A 22,382-nucleotide genomic window follows, 5' to 3' on the forward strand; every position below is an offset into this window, starting at 1 on the left:
AGATAAGCAGAAATCCAGGAAAGAGAAAAAGCAAGCCCAGGGTCTGGAACACCCAAAGAGAGGCGAGCACATGCGAAAGTGTCTATACAAACAAGGATTTCTTCCACAGGGGATCCGAACAGTGCTTTCTAATTTGATAAGCATTGTGGTGCTAATTTTCTAGACACTTTTAAGTATCAAAGCATAATATGCCAAAATAAGCCAAGAACAATAGCCCAGGAGGTGAGAGATGTGTTTTTCACTTTTACTTTGGCTGATAACTGAATTTTTCAACTTAAGCCACAGCCTCCTAAGTAGAATTATTTGCTAATTAATCAAATAAATGGACTTAAAGAAAATTCTTTATAATTAATTCCCAACTATACTTTAAGTTGTTTTTACATATATTGAATATTTAAACCCAAATTAGATCTCTACAAACACAAACATTTTTTATATGATCTATTTGCTCTTTATGCTACATTCAACAGTTAGATACAGATTGCACAGGAAGAGACCAATCAGTTCATGGTAAAATATCCCTTCATTGGGAAAGGGCATTCTGTCCAATAAATGCTGCTGGAAAAGTCACCTCTTCATTTGGAAATAGATCCCTACCTTACACCATTTAGAAAATTAATTCTAGATCTATAACTAGACATAAAAATATATATTTATACAGCATAATACATTTATATATTTATTTATTATGCATACATATAATTCACATTTATTTATTGTACATATATATTTTATACCATAGAATACAGAGAAATAATTTTATAAGCATAAAATGCCTTGTAGGCAGGATTTTGTACAGATGTTGATGGTTACTTTAAAGCAGGAAGACACAGAATTACTTCAAATGGCGAGGTATCATGATCTGCTTTATATTTTAAGGATCATTTGGTCTGTGGTGTGAAGAATAGGCTGTTAGGGGACAAAGTGAAAAGCAGAGCCAGTTGGGCTACTGTAAAAATCCAAGCGAGAGACCTTGCCCCTGGGCAAAGAGGGTGACCCTGGGGGTCAAGTCAAAATGGTAGGAACGGGTGAGACTAAAGAATTCTGAAGATCAAGTTGACAAGCTGCACAGGAGGAAGAAAGGAGTCAAGGAGTCCTCCAGGTTCTGACCCCATGATGTCTAAGAAAGGAGCTGCCACTCAGAAAGTCTGAAAGGGCTCTGCAGAAGCAGGTGTCAGAGAGACAGATGGATGTATAAATTTGGAGCTCGTGGCCACAGGTAGGTAGAAGATATAATTACAGCCCAAGTTTCTGTGGCAGGGAGCTTCCTGAGGGTCCCCAACCATTTGCCTCTTGGTGTTATGTCTTTGTGAAGCCCTCTCCCACTGACAGTGGACTGGACTCAGACATGCTCCCAGGAAACAGAGCGTGGCCAAGACGGGGTGGCAGGAGGCCCGCAGCTTCCACCTGGTCCTTCTCTCCCAAATGGCTCCCCTGGAGAAGCCGACAGCTAGGACATGCGGCAGACTATGGAGGGGCCCGTGTGACCTGCAACTGGTGTGGCCTCCTGGTGTCTGTGTGGGTGAGCCCAGAAGCAGAGCCTGCCACCCCAGACTTCAGGTTCACAGCTGACTACAAGCTCAAGGAAGGCCAGGAGCCAGAGACAAAACCAGCTAAGGTATGTGGCCAAACCCACTCTCAGGCGCTGAGAGACAATAAACATGTGCTGTTTATAAGGCATTTAGTTTTGGAGTGCTTGGTTACATATCAGTAGATAAATAGTATCTATCTAGATGGGCAAGCCACTCTCACGCCACATTTTGTGGTTGAAGAAACTGAGACACAAGCGAGTTAAAACATCTGCCCAGCACCACACACATGCAGTGCAAGTGGGCATCAGACTCAGACCACCTGACTTCGGAGCCTTGGCTCTGAGCCACTATGGGACACCACTCCCCGGGAGAATCTTCTTGAACCTAGGGGTATTCAGCAGAGCCTGGCCCTCCTCTGCAAGTTGACGTCACACAGTTTACACAAGCAGTGGACCATCTGCACCTTCATCAGCCTCCCACCTACCAAGACAGTCCTTCTACCTCTGACATCCCAAACCCACTATATTCATACTTAATTGCCCAAGAAGACAGAAAGGCAGCCTCTTGCTTTTGGGAGGGTAACCTTACTCTGGTTCTTCAATCTATTAGAGAATTTCCAGCACCATATGAACACGATCTATAGGCAAAATGTCCTTCTTTGCATGTAAAAGTTCTCCATTGAACCACCTTATTAGAGCTGGGCATGGTGGTACACACCTACAATCCCAGTGATTCCTGAGGCAGGAGGATTGCTAGTTCAAGGTCAGCCTCAGCAACTTAGCAAGCCACTGTCTCAAAACAAACTTCACTTATCTGCAGGGGATACATTTCAAGAACTGTAGTGTTTGCCCCAAACTGTGCATGGTTTGGAGCTATATGTATACTGCACTTTTTCCTATACATACATATAAGTTTAATTTATATGTACATATATATATATACATATACATGTAACTTATTATGTATATATACATAATAATAAATTAGGACAATTATAATAATATTCTAGAATAAAAGTTATAAAATTTGTGAATTATTTATTTCTGGAACTTTTGGACCACTGTTGACAGAGTAGCTAAAACTGTGGAAGGCAGTCATGGAGAAGGGTGGAACTACTGTACTCAGCGGTGACAAAAAGAACAAGATCCATAAGATGATCACAATAATTTGCATGTGGATTTTTCAAAATAATGAGGAAAATAAACATAGGGTTAATACCAGAAAGTGGCTAAGAATTCACATACTATTTAGTGTCTCAGTAGGTACTGGTAAGACCAAAAAAACAAAAACACAAACAAACAAAAACCAAAGCCTTTGAATTATGTAAAACACAATAACCATTGTTCATTTAATTACTGTAACAAATTAAGATGTTTCCATTCTTTCTGACAGACATGAAATACAGAGAGTGAAAGACATTATCTCTGCACTTCTGCCTCAGTACAAATTTAGAATGGCATTTGTCACAAGGAAACCGCACCAGTTAATGAGAGTATTATTCTTCTTTCTTAGCAGGGTCATGTCCATGTGCAGCAGCCAGGAACTTGCTTTTGATCCACACTGGTGGAATTCAGTTGGGCATCCGTGAGTCCTACATCCGTGGATTCAACCAATCAAGGATCAAAACTATTCACAGGAAAAACTGCACCTGTACTGAACATGTACAGACTTTTCCTCTTGTCATTACTCCCCAAACAACACAGTGACAACTAAGTACGAAGCTTTTACACTGTCTCAGGTATCTGTGTAGCACCATTTTGTATGCATGGCTTAAGCACCTAGGATTTGGGGGTTTTAACTGTTAGCACTGTATCCACAATCAGTGGAAACTGGGAAAAAAAAAAAAAAAAAAAGAATCATGGAAAAAAAGACAACAAAACCTACAGCCATTTATAACCTTAGTTGCCAAAAGCAACTGCCTTGTATAAAAGCACGTGATGCATCACCAAATGTACTTTTTCTCATTTTAAAATACCAAACAGTAGTAGCAGCTCAACAGGCGAGACTGCTACCACTTAACCTACAATTTGGACAATTCGTGTAAGGATGAAATTACTTTGTCTTATGACATAAGGAGCAGATGCTACTAATTAACACACAAAAATGTCTAAAACAGAGTTTTAAAAACATATGAGTTTGAAAACATAAGTAGAAACAGCTTCAAAGAGTATAAGCAAAACAGTATAATACCATGGCGCCCGAGTGTCTTTTTTTTTAAAGAAAGGCAATCAAATAAACCAACTGGCAAACTTTCAATGGGTCATCCTCTAAAGAAAGTATGGATTTATAGGAAAGTACCTGACAAGTCTTGCTTTATTATTCTTTTAAAAATGGGAAAGAAAGCATATGTCTATAAACTAGCCGGAGCACTCAGTGGGATATTATATTTCACTGTGAAACATTATGCTACGCAGAAAATAAAAGGAGGATTTAAGGATGGGAATAAATTGAGGGAACATTCTTCAAGGGACTTTGATACATTCATTTGTACTATGAATCTCTAAAAGGAGAGAAAACAGGCATCTTGGCCCAAAATATATTTGACCACAGGTCACTTTCCAGAAGAAATAAGTAGGCCATGGACAGTTGTTGACCAGAAAACACCTTAGTAGGCAACACCCTAACCATGGGTCATCAAACTTTGTCCCAAGTCCTCCTTAAGCTCCTAAAACTTACTAGGCAACCCAAAGAGCGTTTTGTTTTGTTTTGTTTTGTTTTTTTAATAGAGCTGACACACACAGTTTGGCCAGCTCAATCTCTCTCTCTCTCTCTCTCTCTCTCATAGTTGTAGATGAACAACATGCCTTTATTTATTTGCTTATTTTTGCATGCAGTGCTAAGGATCGAACTCAGTGCCTCACGTGTGCTAGGCTACTGAGCCCCAGTCCCAGTCCCCAAAGAGCTTTTAATTGGGTAAATTACATGTAAGAATATTTATTGCCTTAGTCATTAAAACTGAGAATTTAAAAGCATTTGTAAATTTTTCATATGTGGGTATGTGGGTGTGTGGGGGTGTGTGCTGGGTCTCAAGTCCAAGTCTCATGCACGCTAAGCCTACACTCTGACACTCTCAGCCCCTGATTTAATACAAAAATTAACATGTCCATTGCATGTTACATGAAATGATGTCTTTATGAAAAAATAACTATTTTCAGAGCAAAGAAATCAGTGAGAACAGTGACACTGGTTTAAATTTTGGCAAATCTCTTTAACATCTGCCTTGATAGAAAATGGTTAAATTCTCATTGTGCCTCTGAATTCAATTTGCTGTGATGTGGTGTTTGGTTAAAGTATGTGACAAAAACCTGGCCTCCATCTTCACAGCCTGTGGACATTCTTTTTGTGTATCAGACTCAAGTTTGACAGGTGGAGGTGACAACCTAGAAACTGAAACACACCAACAAACTCTTTGAAGTGCTTTATATTAAAATGCCTTGGTCTATGTTGTACTTCGAATGGATCTATGATCATGCATGATTCCGCAGTAGAATTCTCTGGTCATTTGGAAAACATTAGTTCATTGAATTGTGTGGGTCTTTCAAAAGTTGAAACATTTCATTATACGATATCATAGCACCTCATAGAGCCTCTGAAAAACTCTGCTACCCTTGGGAGAAAATGGCAACGAAGCAGGTAAATAATGTCTTAATATTATTATAAAAATAGTCTGGGTCTTGCAGGATCCTCCCCCTCCAAAAGCCCTGAGGGGTTCTCAAGGTGAGTGCTGTGGACTAGTATGCCTTCTAATCTCTGCAAATCCCCTCCAGCAGTAAAAGCACAGAGCCCTGCCTTTGCTTCCGGCCAATGGCTCCTGTAATCTGCTAATCCTGCCAGAGACCACGATGTTTAACCTAACAAAGACCATTTTCTCATAAACCAAGAGGGGGCCGGAGGAGAAGTTCAGCCATGAAGAAAACATTGGTTGAGTAGGATCCCGCCAGGTGCTGATCTGTGAGATGTGCTCAGGGTACACTTTGCTCCAGCCAACACTTTATCCCAACCTAGGCTTTAACAGGCTAGCAAGGACCTGTTGTAATTGAAAAGTGTCAACTTTTTCAGTACTCTGCAAGAGACTCAAAAAGATCTTTTCCAAGAGATCAATTCGCGATGTAACCATGCAATTACAAGCCACTGTCTATTTAGTAACATGTCACCCAGAGAACTACTAAACAAAACTCAGTATCTTTGGGTGTCACGTACATGTGTGATAATTGTAAGGGAATTTCCACGAAACCACACCAGACACAGGAAATCACATAAGGGAATTTATTAAGCAAACAGTGTCTCCCTGCAGGGTAAGAGAGAAAATGAGAGGAAAAGAGAAAGGAAAAGAAAGGGCATGTGCTAGGGAGAGTGGAAAGCCAGGAGGATAGAGAAAAGTGTGTGGGACAGACAGAAGAATGGGAAAAGATGGCGGGGAAGCTATAGTAAAACAGTTGAATTCCGCAGGGCTAAGGGGACCAATACCAGAGAAGAATACTTGCAAGCTGACTGATGAACCAATAGCTAGCCAGGATGTTCACAGATTGACAAGTGGTTGGGAGGTGGGGAAAATGACTGCACCTGATGGGAGGGGGAGCAGCTTTATACATTACAATAATAGTCATAGCCAGGCCTTGATTGTGACATCCTCAAAGTCCATTACATCCTTTAAGACTTACAACCATCCTAGGTAGCAGGCATTTTATTGCCACTTTTTAATAAATTAAGAAACGGAGGCACTAAACAATGCAAACTCAACAAGCTAGATAAGAAAGTGACAGATCAAGGATGCCCATGAGCATCTATGTGGCACCAATTATTCTCTAAGACGTCACTGCTCCCTCCTTCTCAATGAATAGTTACTGCACTTGAGTCATCTGGAGCTTCTGCTGGCAGTTATTCCAAGATCCTGAACTATCCTCTTCATTTTCTTGTTTCAAAGCGAGGAGGCACTTCATGAACTGGCTCAGAGCCCACCCTCGTGTATGCAGATAACAGAAGATTCCCTTGACTCCCCTGAGCAGACTGGTTATTCCATGGAAAGAGCAGTCTCGCTCAAAAGCCACCCTTGCTGGATGCTGTGAAGTTCAACCTTTTGATTCTTAAAGGGTCTAGATGCTAGAACACTGATAATGATGCTCTGTAAACAGGACTCAAGCACCCTCAGCCCATTTCCCCTATCACTCCCTGGGAAAGCCATTTATGAAACAAGGCCAACGAAAATGCCAGTCACCTACAAGGCACCATGGGAAGGCAAGAGGCAACGTTACCCTTTCCAAGTGCTTTCTAAACCTTTTGCTCTGCTGTCCCTTGACCATTACTCCTCTCACCCCAGACAGCTTTCCTTCTGCTAGCCCAGAGCAAATAAGATATATCAAGTACTTTCTAGATTTTTTTTTTTTTTTTTTTTTTTTTTGTGGTGCTGGGGATTTGAACCCAGGGCCTTGTTCTTGCAAAGGCAAGCACCCTACCACCTGAGCTATATCCCGAACCCCTTAGATTATTCTTAATCATTCTTAGATGTCAGGCTTGAGACATTTGCCCTTCCAGGACTACTCCATCTCTCCCCTTCCTCCCTCACCCTATCCCCCTGGGCTGACTGTGCAACCTCTGTCTGGGTGTGGTGTTGCTTCCTTTGTGAGAGTCTTGTGTCTCACAACTGTTGGACAGCAACTGTTCTTAAGACATTCCAGAGAATCCCTCACAGCACCTCACACAGTGATGAGCACAAAATGTGCTGCCCTTTCCCTCCAATTGGTTGAGGACAAAGAACACAGGCGGGGGGGTGGGGAGTGCTTGGTGATAGAGCTTAGCCTGCCCAAGGCCCTGGGATCCACCCCAGGGAAGGAGGAGGAGGAGGAGAGGAACATATGCATGTTTTTATGTTGACTTTATTTTTATACATCTTTCCCTTCAGCCCTAATTAAGCACGATTAGCAGTGTAACTCATCCAGAAGCTTAGATATTACTAAAGAGAACTGCAGGCTATATAGTACAGCCAAAGCGTCCCCTGAGAAGTTCCACCATGGTCTGTTTCTGACATTCTCAAGGAGGGAACTTAGTTCTGTCCTAATATGCACAGATGTGAGAAGAAAGTGGGACAGTTTATGAACTCTGGGCAACAAAGGATGGATGGGGGTAGACCCATGAATCTGCTTTTATCACACTTCTGTCTGTTACTTAAGGAGACCACTCTAAAGTCTCATATCCAAGGACCTTGATAAATGCTAACTGGAATGGTGGATTCCATTTGGAATTTCCTTCACTGACTGGATTTATACAATCATGCAAAATATCTGCCTTCTTTTAAAACCTAACACCCTGACCTTACCTTTTTTTTTTTTTTTTTTTTGCATACATCATTCTTGGTGGAAATTTTCAACCACCACAAAGGTGGGGGAAAGGGCGGGGCATACTTCTGACTTCTTAGTCATATTTCCTGAGGTTGCCATTTTAGTGTATTTAAAATATTTACTTATGGCAACATTCGAGTAATTATAGTTTGTGAAACACTGTTCTCTTTTTCCATCTTGGTAGACCCCTCCATGTGCTGCACCACAGAGAGAGTTTTCTGAATCACCGTCACTGGTCAGCAGAGGACTGTTGTACTTATTTGGTGAGCATCACACTCTTCCCACTGCTCTGGAAATCCAAAGTGAGCCATCTTAGGTCAGCAAAATGTACTACAGTGCCTTCCACATTATACACTTGTGACAGCTCGAGACTAACACTGTTTCAGTCAGCCTTGTATCTCTGTGACCAAAATACCCAACAAGAACAACTTAGACGAAGAAAAGTTTAAATTTGAGGCTCATGGTTTCTGAGGTCTCAGTCCACAGAGGGCTGACTCCGTTGCTTTGGGCCCAGGGTGAGGCAGAATATCATGGGAAAGGACCAGAGGAGGAGAGTTGCTGTGTTCAAGGCAGTGTCAGGAAGCAGAGAGAGGGAGAGACAGAGAGAGAATGAAAGGGGCCATAGGGAAGATGTCCCCAGTAACCTACCTCCTCCAGCTACACCCGACCTGCCTATAGGTACCAACCAGTCCATTCAAACTAAGATGGCCTGGTTACCTTGTGACTCTCACAATCCAGTCATCTCACTTCTGAACATTTCTGCATTGACACAGGAACCTCGGGGGACACTTTGTGCCTGAACCATACACTGTTCTCTCGCCTCCCTCCACGTCCACATCTGTGGTATATGCACCTGCCCCACACTCACTTCTGAGCATCTGACACCCCAGACCAGATCAGCCAAACCGAGGGTGCCGATGGCTATGACCCTCAACCAAGTAGGAGTAGGCTGACAGACCAAGGAAATTAGTGAAGCCACGGCAGGTGGTGAGAGAGACTCCTGGGTCCCATGGCCTCTGAGTCACTCTGTCTGTTCCTGGTATCCCGACATCACTAGCTATTCAACTTGGCAACACCAGAATCAACCTTCCCCTTATTCTCCCAGGAGAGCTAGCACCTAAATCCATCAAATCTACTTCCCAGTTTACCACGTAGACCTTGCCTCCCTCTGCCTCCTTGGCTTGCCCTACCCCACGCCTCCCACCGAGAAGCCCAGCTGCTCACATGGTCTGCCAATCAACTCTCCAGAATGCCCCAGAGCGGGCTCCGGAAAACACTGATCCAATCACTCATGAATTGCTTCCCCTCATCTCTGGTGTCCTTCACATGCTTTCAGTTACTCACACTCATCCGGGATCCTAAAATATTATGTGGAAAATTCCAGAAACAAACAACTCCTAAGGTCTGAACGGTATGCTGCTCTGAGTAATGCAATGAGATCTTGTGCTGCCCACTTCGTGAAAAGAGCAAGACCAGAGATGCTGGTGACCTGGAAATGCCAAAGAGGAACCAGGAAGTGGCAAAAGCAAGCAAGTGCTCAACTCTAGCAAGGAAAGAGAAGAAATCCTGCGCCGAGCTTGCTACATTCTATGGTGCAGTATCTCCAGAGCCCATGCCTGCATAACTTTGATCACAGTATATTAGTATAACTCTTCTATCTCACTGGAAGTTATTGTTGGCAATACCGTATGGTGCCTGATTTATAAAATAAACTTTATCATAGGCATTGACGCAGACGGTAAAAAGCGTAGGCTAGATGGGATTTAGTATCACCCACAGCTTCAGGCATCCCCTGGAGATCCTGGACGGCCTCGCCTGCAGGTAAGAGGGCACGCTACATTCCCCAAAGTGGAAACCACAGATCACAATGGAAGGCTATTTAAACTGTCACTGACAAGGAAAGGGTAATGTGAAAAGCCTGTTCATCAACTAGTTTTTGATCCCACTATCCTCTCCCTTCCTGCAGCCAGTGGACAAGGAAGAAGAGCTCTGGATAAAACAGGTGAGAATACAGAAAGGACCAAGAACCAACATTCCCTTCAGATTTCTTTCTGAGTTTACTTGGCTCATCTGTATTTTGGGGCAGTTTTCTAAAATTATTTATTTATTTATTTGTTTAGGTACTGGGGATCGAACCACATCCCCAGACCTTTTTACTTTTCATTTTGAGACAGGGTCTCACTAAGTTGCTTGGGGTCTCGCTAAGTTGCTCAGGTTGGCTTTGAACTCGTGATCCTCCTGCCTCAGCCTCCCAAGTCACTGGGATTACAGGCGTGCACCACCATGCCCAGCTTGGGTCAGTTTAAAAAAAAAAAAAACTCAATTTGACTTTTAATCATTATAAATGATCCTAGAAGCATGTCCTGTTAGGTGCTGCCAAGTGGCACTGATGCTTTTCATTACTGCTTGAAAGGCCACATATTTAAAACACCACTAAAAGTCAAGCTAAAGAAAATAAAATGATTTGGGATATCTTTGAGGCAGTTACGAAAACAGAAACAAATGTTATTTTTAATCTCTGGCTCACTGTAAACTGACAAGATATGAATATGAATTTCATGGAGTAATGTGTAATAACTGCTTCTGCTCCTCACAACCACATGCCAACAACTTGATTTTGTATTCCATTTTGAAGTTACATGTGGAACATGGAATCTAGATTACAAACCATCCTCATTAAAGCAAATTTACTCTGGCTAATTTTTGGTAGTATGACATCATTAAGATGAAGAAAAGGAACTTAGCAAATAACTATTCTCAACTTGGCTTTGATAAAATTCACTGCTAAGTTATATCTTTCTGAACAAGAAACAAAATCTGAAAATCTGTTAAGGTGATGACACGGTTGTCTGTCTGGCCACCAACACACTTAGGAATACATGCTTTGTAAATTTAGGTACTTGCCAGCAAGAAGAAGTATCCAGCATGGATCGTGCCCTCAAAATATTTACACTGCATCCAGGAAGAGTATGGGCACAGATGGGCCAATTTCCTGGTAATGGAGTATAAGAGAAGTACTTCCAAAGCTGTGGAACTTCAAAAGAGGAAACCATGTTCTGCAGGAGGAAGTAACTGGAAAGTTCTATATAGAAAGTAGTCCCTAGGGACTAGGTAGATAGGAGTTCTGAACTCCCGAGTTTTTATTCCTAAAAATGAAACTAATCAATTTGTTTCTAGAATTAATATTTACTGAGCAACTACTCTGCTATGAAATTCATAAATGGTATCTCTAAGTTTCCAAACAAACCTATAATGATCGCTTGGTTATAACTGATTAAAAAGGAACCCAGAGCATCTATTAACATTCCCTGGAGTCTTTAGTTCCTGCTGAACATTAGTAAGCCCAAATCCTGTTTATATCAACATAAGAGTTAATCACACAGAGAAGACAACACTCTTAATAAGAATGATCGAGGGTCAACTTCATGATATATCTATGGAATATGAATATGGCTGAATATAATAGGGATGGAATATACCAAAACACAATGCAACTAAAACAAGAAGGTCAAGGACTTCAGTATGTGTTCACCTGACCTCTAACATCAGTATTGTACAATGATTCCATTTTGAAACCAAACTACTAAAATGTAGCTTTGTGGTAAAATAGTTATTTTCCTTTCTACAGCAACATTTCTCAAAATGTGCCCCAGGACCTTCGGTGTTAGGTGCACAGCAGGAGGATGCCCAGGAAGCACACAGCTCCCCGAGGCTGGGCTGGGACTCAGCGGTGGAGAGGCGCGTAGCATGGGCAGAGCCTGGATCAGTCCCCAGCCCCACCCCCACCTACTGACTCAGGCTCTTAGGACTCAGAAATCTGGATTTTCAACCAGCAGCCTCTGCACCTGCCAAGGAGAACTCAGCTGCACCTTCAAGTTCTAAGGTCCCTGGTCTAGTGTTCCCCTCTACTACTCCCCTCTGTATTCTCTCCTTCCGAAAAGTGTCTTTGCCAACTCAAACAATTACATTTCAACATCCTCCAACTGTCCTCTGCGTCACACTATGTTAACGAAGGGGGAAAAAATGCAGCTTCTCAAATGCTGAAATGATTCCACTGAAAGAAAGCTGCGTTTCAACCCATCTTTACAGCTCTCCCTTTCCTACCTCCAGCTCAAGGCAGCAAAATGTAGCTCCAATGACACCTTGGGGTCTGTGGTGGGTAGAAGGTGCCCCCCAAGATGTCCACGTCTGAATTTCCAGAACCTGTGAATGACTTCCCTGGCAGGAGGGATTTCACAGATGTGACGGCACTGAGGCTCTTGCAATAGAGAGATTATTCTGGAATATTCTGTAGTCACTAGGGTGCTGCAACGTGGAAGGAGGCAGAGGGAGACTGACAATGGAAGACAGGCACAGAGAAATGTGACCTTGCTGGCTTCAAAGCTAGAGGAAGGCACCAGGAGCTAAAAAGTACAAGTAACCTCCAGCAACTGACGAAGACAAGGACAGGGACTCTCTTCCAGGGCCCTAGAACCCTGCTGGCACCTGGACTTCAGGCGCTGAGATCTCTGCTGGCTTCCTGACTTGCAGAACTATGAGACAATACGTTGTACTATTTTAAGCCGCCAAGTTTGTGATAAGTTGATGCAGGTGCTTTGAAGAAAATAAGCACCCAGGTCACCTGTAACACAAAGGCCATGACCCAGCAACCCACACGCTACAAACAGGATATGGCCCAAACAGTTCATTTTCAAGCAACTCCGCCACGTCTTCTGCCTCTCTTCTTTATCCTGCTCTCCCCACTCGGTCCTACAGCTTATCTTCCCACCTTCCATAAGGCAACTTGTTTATCATCTTGGAAAAGAGGCACAGGAGCTGGCTGAAGGCAGGGTTTCTCAACTCCATCACTACCAACCTTTGGAGAAAGATCATTCTTGGTTTTGGAGGACTGTCCTGTGCATCGAGGGGGATTTAGCAGCATCTCTGGCCTCTACTCACTAGTGGCCTGTATCAATATCCCCATTTCCCAGCTATCTCCATCACAAATGCCTCTGGGTTTTGCAAAATGTCCTGGGGGTGGAGGGCCCAGGGAGCACGGCCTAAACTGACTGACTGACGGATATAAGGCATTCGCCAGTTCTCTGGATGGTCTCTCCACCAGTCCCCTCCCCCTGAAGGCCGAGTACCCCTTACCTGGTATGCTTAGGACCACAAGAGTTTCAGATTTTAGAGTTTTACAGATTTAGGAATATTCGTACATAAATAAGAAGATATTTGGGGGATGAACCGAAGTCTAAAGACAAAACTCAAGTATGTTTCATTCATACCTTATGCACATGGCCTGAAGGTCATTATAGTGTTAATATTTTTTTTTCATGAAACAGTTTCATGGTGTGAAGTGTTATGCTGGCACTCCAGACGTGTCGAATTTGGGAGCATTACAGATATTTGGATGAGGGACGCTCAAATATATATATCTAATACACACGCACACTTTGAAGTTGCAGCTGGCCTACAAATGAGTTTCCCAGGAATTCTGTCTGGCATTTCAAAACAGCTCTAAGTCAGATGCAGCCACAGTCTTTTTTTTTTTTTTTTTTTTTTTTTTAATGGCCCACTACAGTTATTCCCAGCCACAGGCAACCAGGACTGTTCCACAGTGGCCCTCGGGCCCACCCTGCCAAGGAGTCCAGAGGCCAATGCCTGCTATGTGACTCGGACACAAAACTCTCCACCACTCACTGCAACTCCATTACCTGGATGTCATTAATAAAACTCCTTTCAATCAGAAGGTCCAGCACGGGGTCGACCGAGCAGCCAGACAAATGACTGAAAGCCTGGCTCTGATGTCAGAACAGATGTTTTGGAATCAGATCCTGAGAAATGGCCACTGTCCTGGAAATCAGCACTGCTCAAGAAACAGATGATTTCCTCCATGAGTTCTCTCCAAGAAAATGACTTAAAGATGTTAAAAGATCCCGTTTTGTGTAGTTCTGAATTCTGCTCAGACTTTCAATTTCGAAATGACAAAGCAGGAAAGCAGTCGGATGGAAACATTATCTCTTGTTTTTACTGAAGTCTTCAACCAAACTGCAGTTTCCAAGGTTGGAGATCAAGCTCATAGGTGCACAGTTGGTCCTGCAGAAGGATCCAGCCCAATGGCGCTCTGCTCTGTCTAGATGGAGGTGCTGTGTGAGTTACAGAGACTGGCTGGCAACTTTGCGGAATGTTCTTCCAAGAATGTTAGCGTTGGCAACTCTTAGGAACCAATGGCTTTCTAACAGAACTTCACTGCTACCTTTGGCGATAAACCCTCAGGTAACCACAGCCATATTAATCAGAGCTGAGACTCTAAGTGAATTTTCTCTCAGAGGCCTTTCTTTAATTGCACCATAATCTGATCAAAATCTGAAAAGAAAACCACGTGACTCTGAGGCACTAAGGGCCAAGGTCCCCAACCAAACAGGCTCATCAGGACTTCTCCTCTTTCCTTCCTTCAGACATTCTACAATGAAAATGAAAGAAGACGGAGCTTTTGTGACAAGTCTGAGGTCAGTCTCAGCAATTTAGTGAGGCTCTAAGCGAAAGAAAGAAAGAAAGAAAGAAAGAAAGAAAGAAAGAAAGAAAGAAAGAAAGAAAGAAAGAAAGAAAGAAAGAAAGAAAAGAAAAGAAAAGAAAAAGAGAGAGAAGGAAAAAAACTTTTTCAGGAAGGATGGGGATGAATCTTGCATGTATTTAAAATTGGAACACAAGGCACTGTCAGGAGAAGATGGTAAGGGAGAGGGCCGAGAGAAACAGGAGCCATCATTACACATGTCTCCTACATGCAAAAACACAGGTTCCCAAGTGTTGCATTCTGAATGACAATGTCAAAGCAGGTGACACCTTGAAGCCTATGTCTCCAATCTGGCCTCCTTCCTCAGGCTACCAAAACTCCTCACCAGAGTGATGTACTGGCATACCACAGGTAAGTGTGGGTGAGTCTGCAATCTGGTGAAGATTTCTCAAAGATGTTTTGCTAACTTCCTTTGCCCCTTTTATACACCTGGTTGCAAAGAGTAATGGAATGTCCTTAAATGGACTGATAAAAGTTTAAGTCCCTGCCACTCCGAATATCTTCTATCTATAATTTTTATCAGACAGTTACTCTGGTATACAACATACCTATAAAATGCATATAAAAACATGTACAAAAATAATGTACAAAGTACCTTCTTATTTCAAAACCCACAATTGCCAGCATTTGAAAACCAACTCTTGCTGCTCTTCACACTAATTCTGTAAGCTCTTTTAGCTGATAGAGAAATGGAAACAATTTATTTCTTCATTTGCCATTTGCCAGGTGCCTATTTTGTGCTGGGCCCAGAGGATGCATGTGAATAAAATATGGTCCCTCCACTCTCCATCTAGTGGTAGGTTTAATAAATAGATAAGCATGTGCCAGGGCCATAAAAGAGGAAAACCATATGAGAAGCAGAAAGGATACTTTTTTTCTATAAAAAGAACATAAAATTGGGTTTCAAATCTCGTTTCCTAACTCAAAAAGTATATTTGTGGTTGTGGTGAGTCAATCTCAGTATGATTGTTTCTGGTTGGAAACGTCTCTCTACCAACTACAAAACTGATCTCTACTCTGGAATGTTCAGCTCAGAGAGGAAGTTCAACCCCAGCACCAATCACGGATTTCCTCCTATCCCACGGATTTGAAATACGGTGTTCATTTTCTGCACATTCTCTGCAATATTTTGTATCCTTTTAGATCTGAGTGTTGATCTCAATTTGCTATGTCATTTTCACTTCTAGTTAACATTAAAAAAAAAAAAAAAAAAAAAAAACAATGAATAATGTCCGAGTGGCCACAGTAAGCAAAGTACCCATGGGAGATATAAAAAAAAAGGAGCAAGTGGTTGTCCTTGCCCTTCAAGGAGCGTTCCGACCTTATCAGGGAGAGCAACGTGTAAACAGCACAGTGTGAATCCAGGGGAATGTGGGTGAGGGCTGAGGCTGACAGGCCAGGAGTCCCAGCAGGCGAAGCGCTCCACACTGAACACAGGCCTCAATTATGTGTGCTGCGGGAGGGGCACCTTCTATTTTTACATTCTCCCCAGAATGAGAGCTACTGAAAATCCCACCTCGATAAGCAGACTGGGAGGCACCTAAAGCTTAGCCACTTTATTCTTTAAAGTAAAAAATGCCACATGTTTGATTTTTTCAAATACCTAAGAAAGTTGATTTTTTCCACCCTGATTGTTTTCTGAGTTCATCCTTAAGTCTGCGTTGGTTTCTAGTAGTTTCTCCCCAAAGAATAGGGATGCAAAACCTGCGTACAAAGATTTGTTTGCAAATCCTGTATATTTTCCCCATTCCAGTGTGCCTTGCTTCTGTTTGATCCATTTGTTTGAAGGCCTGCTGAAGCTGCTCTTCTTGTGAATTTCATATGAATATTCGTCCTTTCAAGCAGCTAGCTCCTTCCAAGGTGACTAAACATTCACCTGCATTTGTTTTTCACTAGGTGACTAATTCTGAATGTAAGCAAAAGACAGTCGATCAGATTCAGATACAGTGGTTTACAACTTTCTGTGACTGCTCTTAATTCATTCTGCTTTCTTCAATCACCACACCCTATTTTCTGCACGGATGGTGCACTTTAAATTGCCTGTGCAATTTTTTAAAATGATGCAGTTGTCAAAAAAGTGCAAGGTGCACTTGAATGAGATCATTCCCTTGCAACTCTCTCAGATGCAACTGTCTTCTATCACTTAATCTTAACAGAAAAAAAAATTATACTGAAATGAATTATTATAATGTTGCCAATCAGAAGAGGTAGAAGTCAAGTTGATGGATACATGCCAAGGGGCAAAAAGCCTGTTGGTTTACAGTCCCGTGGCAGAGACACAAATGAAATGGGCCCAACGCCAGTATTTAAATTACTTTCAGGACTTTTGCTGACATTTCTCACTTGTTCATAATCTCTTGGGCATCTAGTATAATTTCTTTGGATTTCAAGAAAACGTACGTCTCTATCGATATTGAAGTCTTAACCAAATACTGAATATCTCCAGTTATTTAGGTGAATCTTATTCTGAATTCTTACTACAATGCCATACACTCTATGATGCCAATCATTTTCATTTTCATTTTAATTCTCTCTTTTATTGGCTTTTAAGCCAAAATGCTGCTTTCTTCTTTACAGATGGCTGGATGGATGTGCTGTGCTTACAGGGAACCTGTCTGTCTTGGCTGGTGTACTTTCCCAGCTAAAAATGGGAAACCAGAGACAGAAAGTTGAATGGAAGCCGGGGGTGGGAAATTCAGATAGCTCCTTAAGGAACACTTCGAACACTTTTTATTAATCACTTTTTCTAAGAGATCCGAATATTTAACACACTAGTAATTTTTTGATTTGAATGTAGGTAGGCGCCATGACTTTAATTTCACACACGCACCAAAAAAAAAATGAGAAAGTTATTCTACCAAAAGGAAGGGAGAGGAGAAAAGAAAAGAAAAGAAAAGAAAAGGAAGGAAGGAAGGAAGGGAGGGAGGGAGGGAGGGAGGGAGGGAAAGAAGGAGGGAGAGAGGAAGAGAGAAAAACACTGAAGAGTCAGTTATTATGTGGGAGTTCAAGTTCAAAAGCTTGACAGAAGTCAAACGCTGTCCAAGTTAACTTTAAAAAACTCTTTGGCTTGCTCATAAAATGCTGTGACATGAGGGTTGAGAGCAACCCTGAGGTACAGTGACTGGGAAGGCCCGGCCCGGGTGGGAGCCACATGTAATGCACCATTTCTCCACTAGGTGAAGCACTGGAACCCTGGAGAGAAAGGGGAGGGTTAAGTGAAGAATGGCCCAGCGTCTGCGCAGCTGGCAAGGTTTATTTTGTTCTGCGGTAACACTGGACTTCTCTTCCTTCCTTCCTTTTTTGTTGTCAGGTGCCAGGGCTTGAACCCAAGGCCTCACGCATGACACACAAGTGCTCTACCCCAAGCTGCACCCCAATCCAACATTCTCAGCTTCTTTAAAACATTCATTAATTTACCATCATTACAATTCAAGGAATCATAGCATCCATCCTGGATTATAAAGTCTTAGCAACTAAGAGTAACTTTTAAAATAATTTCTTTGAAAAAGTAACATTTAATCTAGCTGCCATATTATCTGCCTGTTTAAAAAGAATTATAGCAAATAAGCATCAAAAAATTTCCAAGGGCCGCGGATATAGCTCAGTTGGTAGAGTGCTTGCCTCGAAAGCACAAGGCCCTGGGATCAATCCCCAGCACCACAAAAAAAAAAAAAAAAATTCCAAGGCCCAATGTGTCCCCTGGCCTCTTCTTAGTTACCCATAGATCTGGAGTACTTTCCCCCTTGTGTCTCATGTACAATACAGACAATAAATCTCTATCCAAATCTGTAAAATTTAAGGAAATATCAGAGGTCACTGCCCTGCTCCTGGCTCTGGACCCTGGCTTTTCTAGTGAGCACAACCCAGAATCAGACCAGGTGAGGGTCCGTGGCAGACCTGCAGGCAGCTGTGGGACCAGCTAACTGATTATCTGGGCACCTACTGCTTCCAGGGGTCCCCTGAACGTGTCCTTCTGCTCCTTCCTTTTCTTTGGAATCCACAATGTTCTGGGTTCCCAAATAAATCATTCATTGTTCTTTTCAGCTTCTTCTGCTGAAACCCACAAGCCCCTTGGAGGACTAAGAAACAAGCTGCACACACATGACCATGAGCAGTTCATTCATCGGATCCTTCGAGGAAAGGACCCAGGGCAGCTCTGAGGTTGGGTAGGGGTGAGGTGTCACCAGAGAGAGGATGAGGGACTTGTTCCAGAGCAGTTGGAAAGCCGATGACTATCCTGCACTCCAGTGGTTTAAAACTTAAAGTGAACAAGCTGAAAAGGCTGGAGGTTATTCACCATTATTCCTAAGGCAGCCTGTTGGCCATGTAATTCTTAAACAGCCAGAGAGAAGCCTAAGTATCACCATGAATGTGGGACATGGAATGTGCCCAAGGACTTTTGCTCCCCCCTTTACAACTGAACCAGCGTGTGCCTAAAGAAACAATCCATGCCGTTATTTTAGAAAGCACAATAGTCCACCATTCATCTTATTTTTAGGAATAGTTGGCGTTATTACATGAACGAGAAGCTATCTTCTAGAGATTGAGCGGTTTCATCAAAATTTTTTTTAAATTAAATTATGGTCGAGCTGAGAGGACAATTGTGTCAACGCCAAGGCTGTGTGGGCAGGCTGGCGAATTCAGGGGCGAGCTAACAAATTCCAAAGGAAAGGAGATAGGACCACATCTCCTCACTGGATGGTGTGCAACAGACACACGGATCCTTTTCTGTTACGCTTCATCTCCTGTCGCACTCTGTCTCCGTGCCTCTCAGCTGGACACTGTGGAAGGACAGGGGCCACTGAGGACAAAACAAGAATCTGTGTCAATCAACAATACCTCTGAAGCCGGGCAGTCTGCCTCGGCCTCCACTGTCATTCTATGCCCAAGAAACCAGGACGCAGGACCCAGCCTTAATGAAGCCTGCAGTATAGGGTGACACCACAAGGTCACATGAGAGGCCACCTCTCCAAAACGGTCACAGTCAGTATTTAGAGGAAAGGAAAGAAGTGGTAGCAAGTGTAACACGCACATTCAGGAATCCTGGGAGGAGCCAATTAGGAGGATGACTTGGCACTCCTGCCTCATGCATATGAAAACGGGTTTGCCATCAATGAGCAGGAGCGCACGGGACTTGTGGGAACACTCCAGCATCCACACATCAAAGACGCTGCTGCACACCTCCGTCTTTTTGATTCCCATTAGCTCACCCTCGTCTGGATGAAAAGAGCTCAGTGAATCAATCGCTTCTGTTGAACTGTTTATGTATTTTTCAAGTCCTGATTAGGCCATTAGTCACCCAGCATAGTGCACAGTAAACTAGAGTAACTGCAATGACGCAACGTCCTGAGAACATACAGAGAGCGTTTACGGCGAGGCCATGATGCCAGCAAAATGTGCAATGGAGATTATTTGTCAGCAATTTTAAGGACCCGTGCATTTAAATGTCAAGGGAAATGTATGCATGGCAGACGCAGACACTGGTGGGGGAAGATGCACGAGGAAAGTACCAGCATCTACTCTTCCAAATAGAGGACAGCTCTGTAAATGAAAGTTACCCTGAGCAACAAGTAAGTCCCCATGCACCAGCTGTCCGTGTCACCTCTTCCCTTCACTGTAATTTCTGCAGGAGCCTCGACAGGAGGCAGCAATCAAAGGTAAAGAGCCAGAACTGAATCTCACACTCAGTCTTGGTCAGCAGCTGTTCTTTCAGAACGCCCCCGGTCCCATCTGCATCTGCATGCAAGCAGGGTCCCCATTGGGTCTGACATGAATAATTTCCCTTCTCCTTTCTGTTATTCTCATTTTTCATGCCCCAGGACCAGAAAAATCATACAATTATGTATTTGAGGATTTCCCATTCAAAGTAATAAAAAAAACATCAATAGAGAGCAGAAGGTGCGAGTGAACGCCGCATAATTTCCTTCTTTAGGACCCTGAGACATTCATGCACACTGCACGCAATAAACCAGTGCAAGGAATCAGCTTCTCAAAACCTCCCGGCAGGGAAATGAGAAATGATGGACCAAGAGGAGGGGATCAAAGTCCCACATTTACTGTTCAAGCAATAACATAAGCAAGAATCTCCTTACAAGCGTTTTATAGTATTTTTCATGGCAAGAGTGTTGCGTTTCGGTCTGTTAATCCTCACTTCCTTACTTCTATTCATATTCTTGATATGTATTTATTTGTGGAGTTATATATTTTAGCTGAACTTGAAATGACAGTTATTTCTAAGAGGCTGCCAACATGGGTCAGGAGGAACCTCAGAAACCTGGCTCGCAGTTGCTCTGGCACAAGAAACCTTGACAGCCAAAACCAACCAGAAAGTTGATGAGATCCAGGTTTCCAAACACTCAGGAAAACGGAGCCTTTGCTTTCTTCCATCTGGCCATTTCAAAAGAAGAAGAAAAAAAATGAGGATCCTTGCCGAAAAGGACTTCTTTTGTAACACAACCAGACACTTCTTTCGTGTATTAAGAGGGTACATGGAGTGGTCCCCAGGTCAGGCCAGCTTTGCTCCCTGGGGCTGAGACAAGGCGTGAAAGGGAGAGATGGTACCCTATGAGCTGGCACACGGAGCCATCCCACACATCTGCTTTCTAAATCAACAGTCCTGAGCTTCTCCACGGACAGTCTTCCAAAACCATTGTGGCTATGAGGATAAAGAGGGAGGCTTCTCAGATCTGGGGCCTGTCAGGTTATGTCAACTTTCCACCTCTGTTAACTACCCTGCAGGAGACTTTGGCTAGAGTCCTCCTTAATAATCCTAAGGTGGAGGTGTTCAGAAGAAAAGTTTCTTGTTTCTCATCACAGAGCTGGAGACCCCCATCCTTTTTCTTCCATATTGCGCAGATTATATTCAAGGGGTTTGAAGGTACCTGAGGGTGTTTTTGACAGACAGATGCTTGGATTTAAGCTGGGGACAAACAAACCTTTCACAAGAGTCCTTAAAAACAGACAGTGTTCTGTCTGAATTTTTGAAACCCATTCTAGTACAAACATGCTTGGCAATCAGAGCCAGAGGGCTAACCAGAGTTTTCTTCTTGGCAAACAGATCCCTTCAGGATCCCTGTGACTTTCCTTTCCTCTTCTGCTCCTGTCTCCTTTCCCCTGAGATATTATCTGTGCCCGAGCTTCAGGGGCCGAGGCTGTGCATGTGAGTGCCAAAGAGCTGTCAGCACCTCCACGGTGGCATGGCTCATGGCTCAGGGTTCTTCTCCTAGCCCCTCCTCTGGTCTGGCATGATGACAGAAAATGGTCACTTTTTCATCATTTGCCTGGTGTTCAGAGACAGGCCGAGGGACTGACGAGCCCAGCCAAGGATCAGACCTTGAAGGTGCAGGAAACTATCATCCCCCAAGCTTCAGCGACTGTCAGGCTCACCTCCTGGACTTGACGGGAATGACATTTGGTGACTCTCATCCCTGTTCCTTGGGAAAGATCTTAGACTGTCTGACCGAGAGCAAGCAGCAGCCCTAGGAGATGATCAAACCCATAAGTCCGCTCTCGTTTTAAAGTTTTCCTTTTTGGGTTTCTTATGGGATAACCCATTCCTCACTGGGTTGCTTCCCGCTGACCAAGGACTATCTTTTCTAGGGATTTATTGAAATTTAAGAGCCAGAAGTGATCTTCAAGACTGTCTGATTCAGTGGCCCCATGAAATGAAATTGCCCAACAGCTGTCATAATACAGGTTGAGCATCCTTTATCCAAAATGCTTGACACCAGAAATGGTTTTGATTTTAGACTTTTCTCAGACTTCGGAATATTTGCAGATACATAAGGAGATGCCTTGTGTGGAGGACCCAAGTCTAAACACATACTTCCTTTATGTTTCATAAACACCGTATGCACAGAGCGCAAAGGTCACTTTACACGATATTTTTAGTGCATCTGTGTCTGTGACCCTGTCACGGTCGTGTGCTGAATTTTCCACAGGTGGTATCATGTCAGTGCT

The 22,382-nt window shown here is 43.1% G+C and overlaps 1 protein-coding gene across 6 annotated transcripts in view; it reads right to left on the reverse strand.

Moving 5' to 3' along the window:
• ATXN1 (ataxin 1) overlaps positions 1–22,382 on the reverse strand; it is a 383,728-nt gene that overhangs the window by 293,051 nt on the left and 68,295 nt on the right. Inside the window, exon 1 of one of the 6 annotated variants that reach the window (XM_079147072.1) lies at positions 11,972–13,382. The exons of the other annotated variants lie outside the window; for them this stretch is intronic. The gene's annotated coding sequence lies outside the window, so the exon portion shown is untranslated. Of the gene's footprint in view, positions 1–11,971; positions 13,383–22,382 lie in introns of those variants that run through there. 6 annotated transcript variants of the gene reach the window in all.

Source organism: Sciurus vulgaris, assembly GCF_902686455.1.
Source record: "Sciurus vulgaris genome assembly, chromosome: 7".
NCBI classification, from domain to species: Eukaryota; Metazoa; Chordata; class Mammalia; order Rodentia; family Sciuridae; genus Sciurus; species Sciurus vulgaris.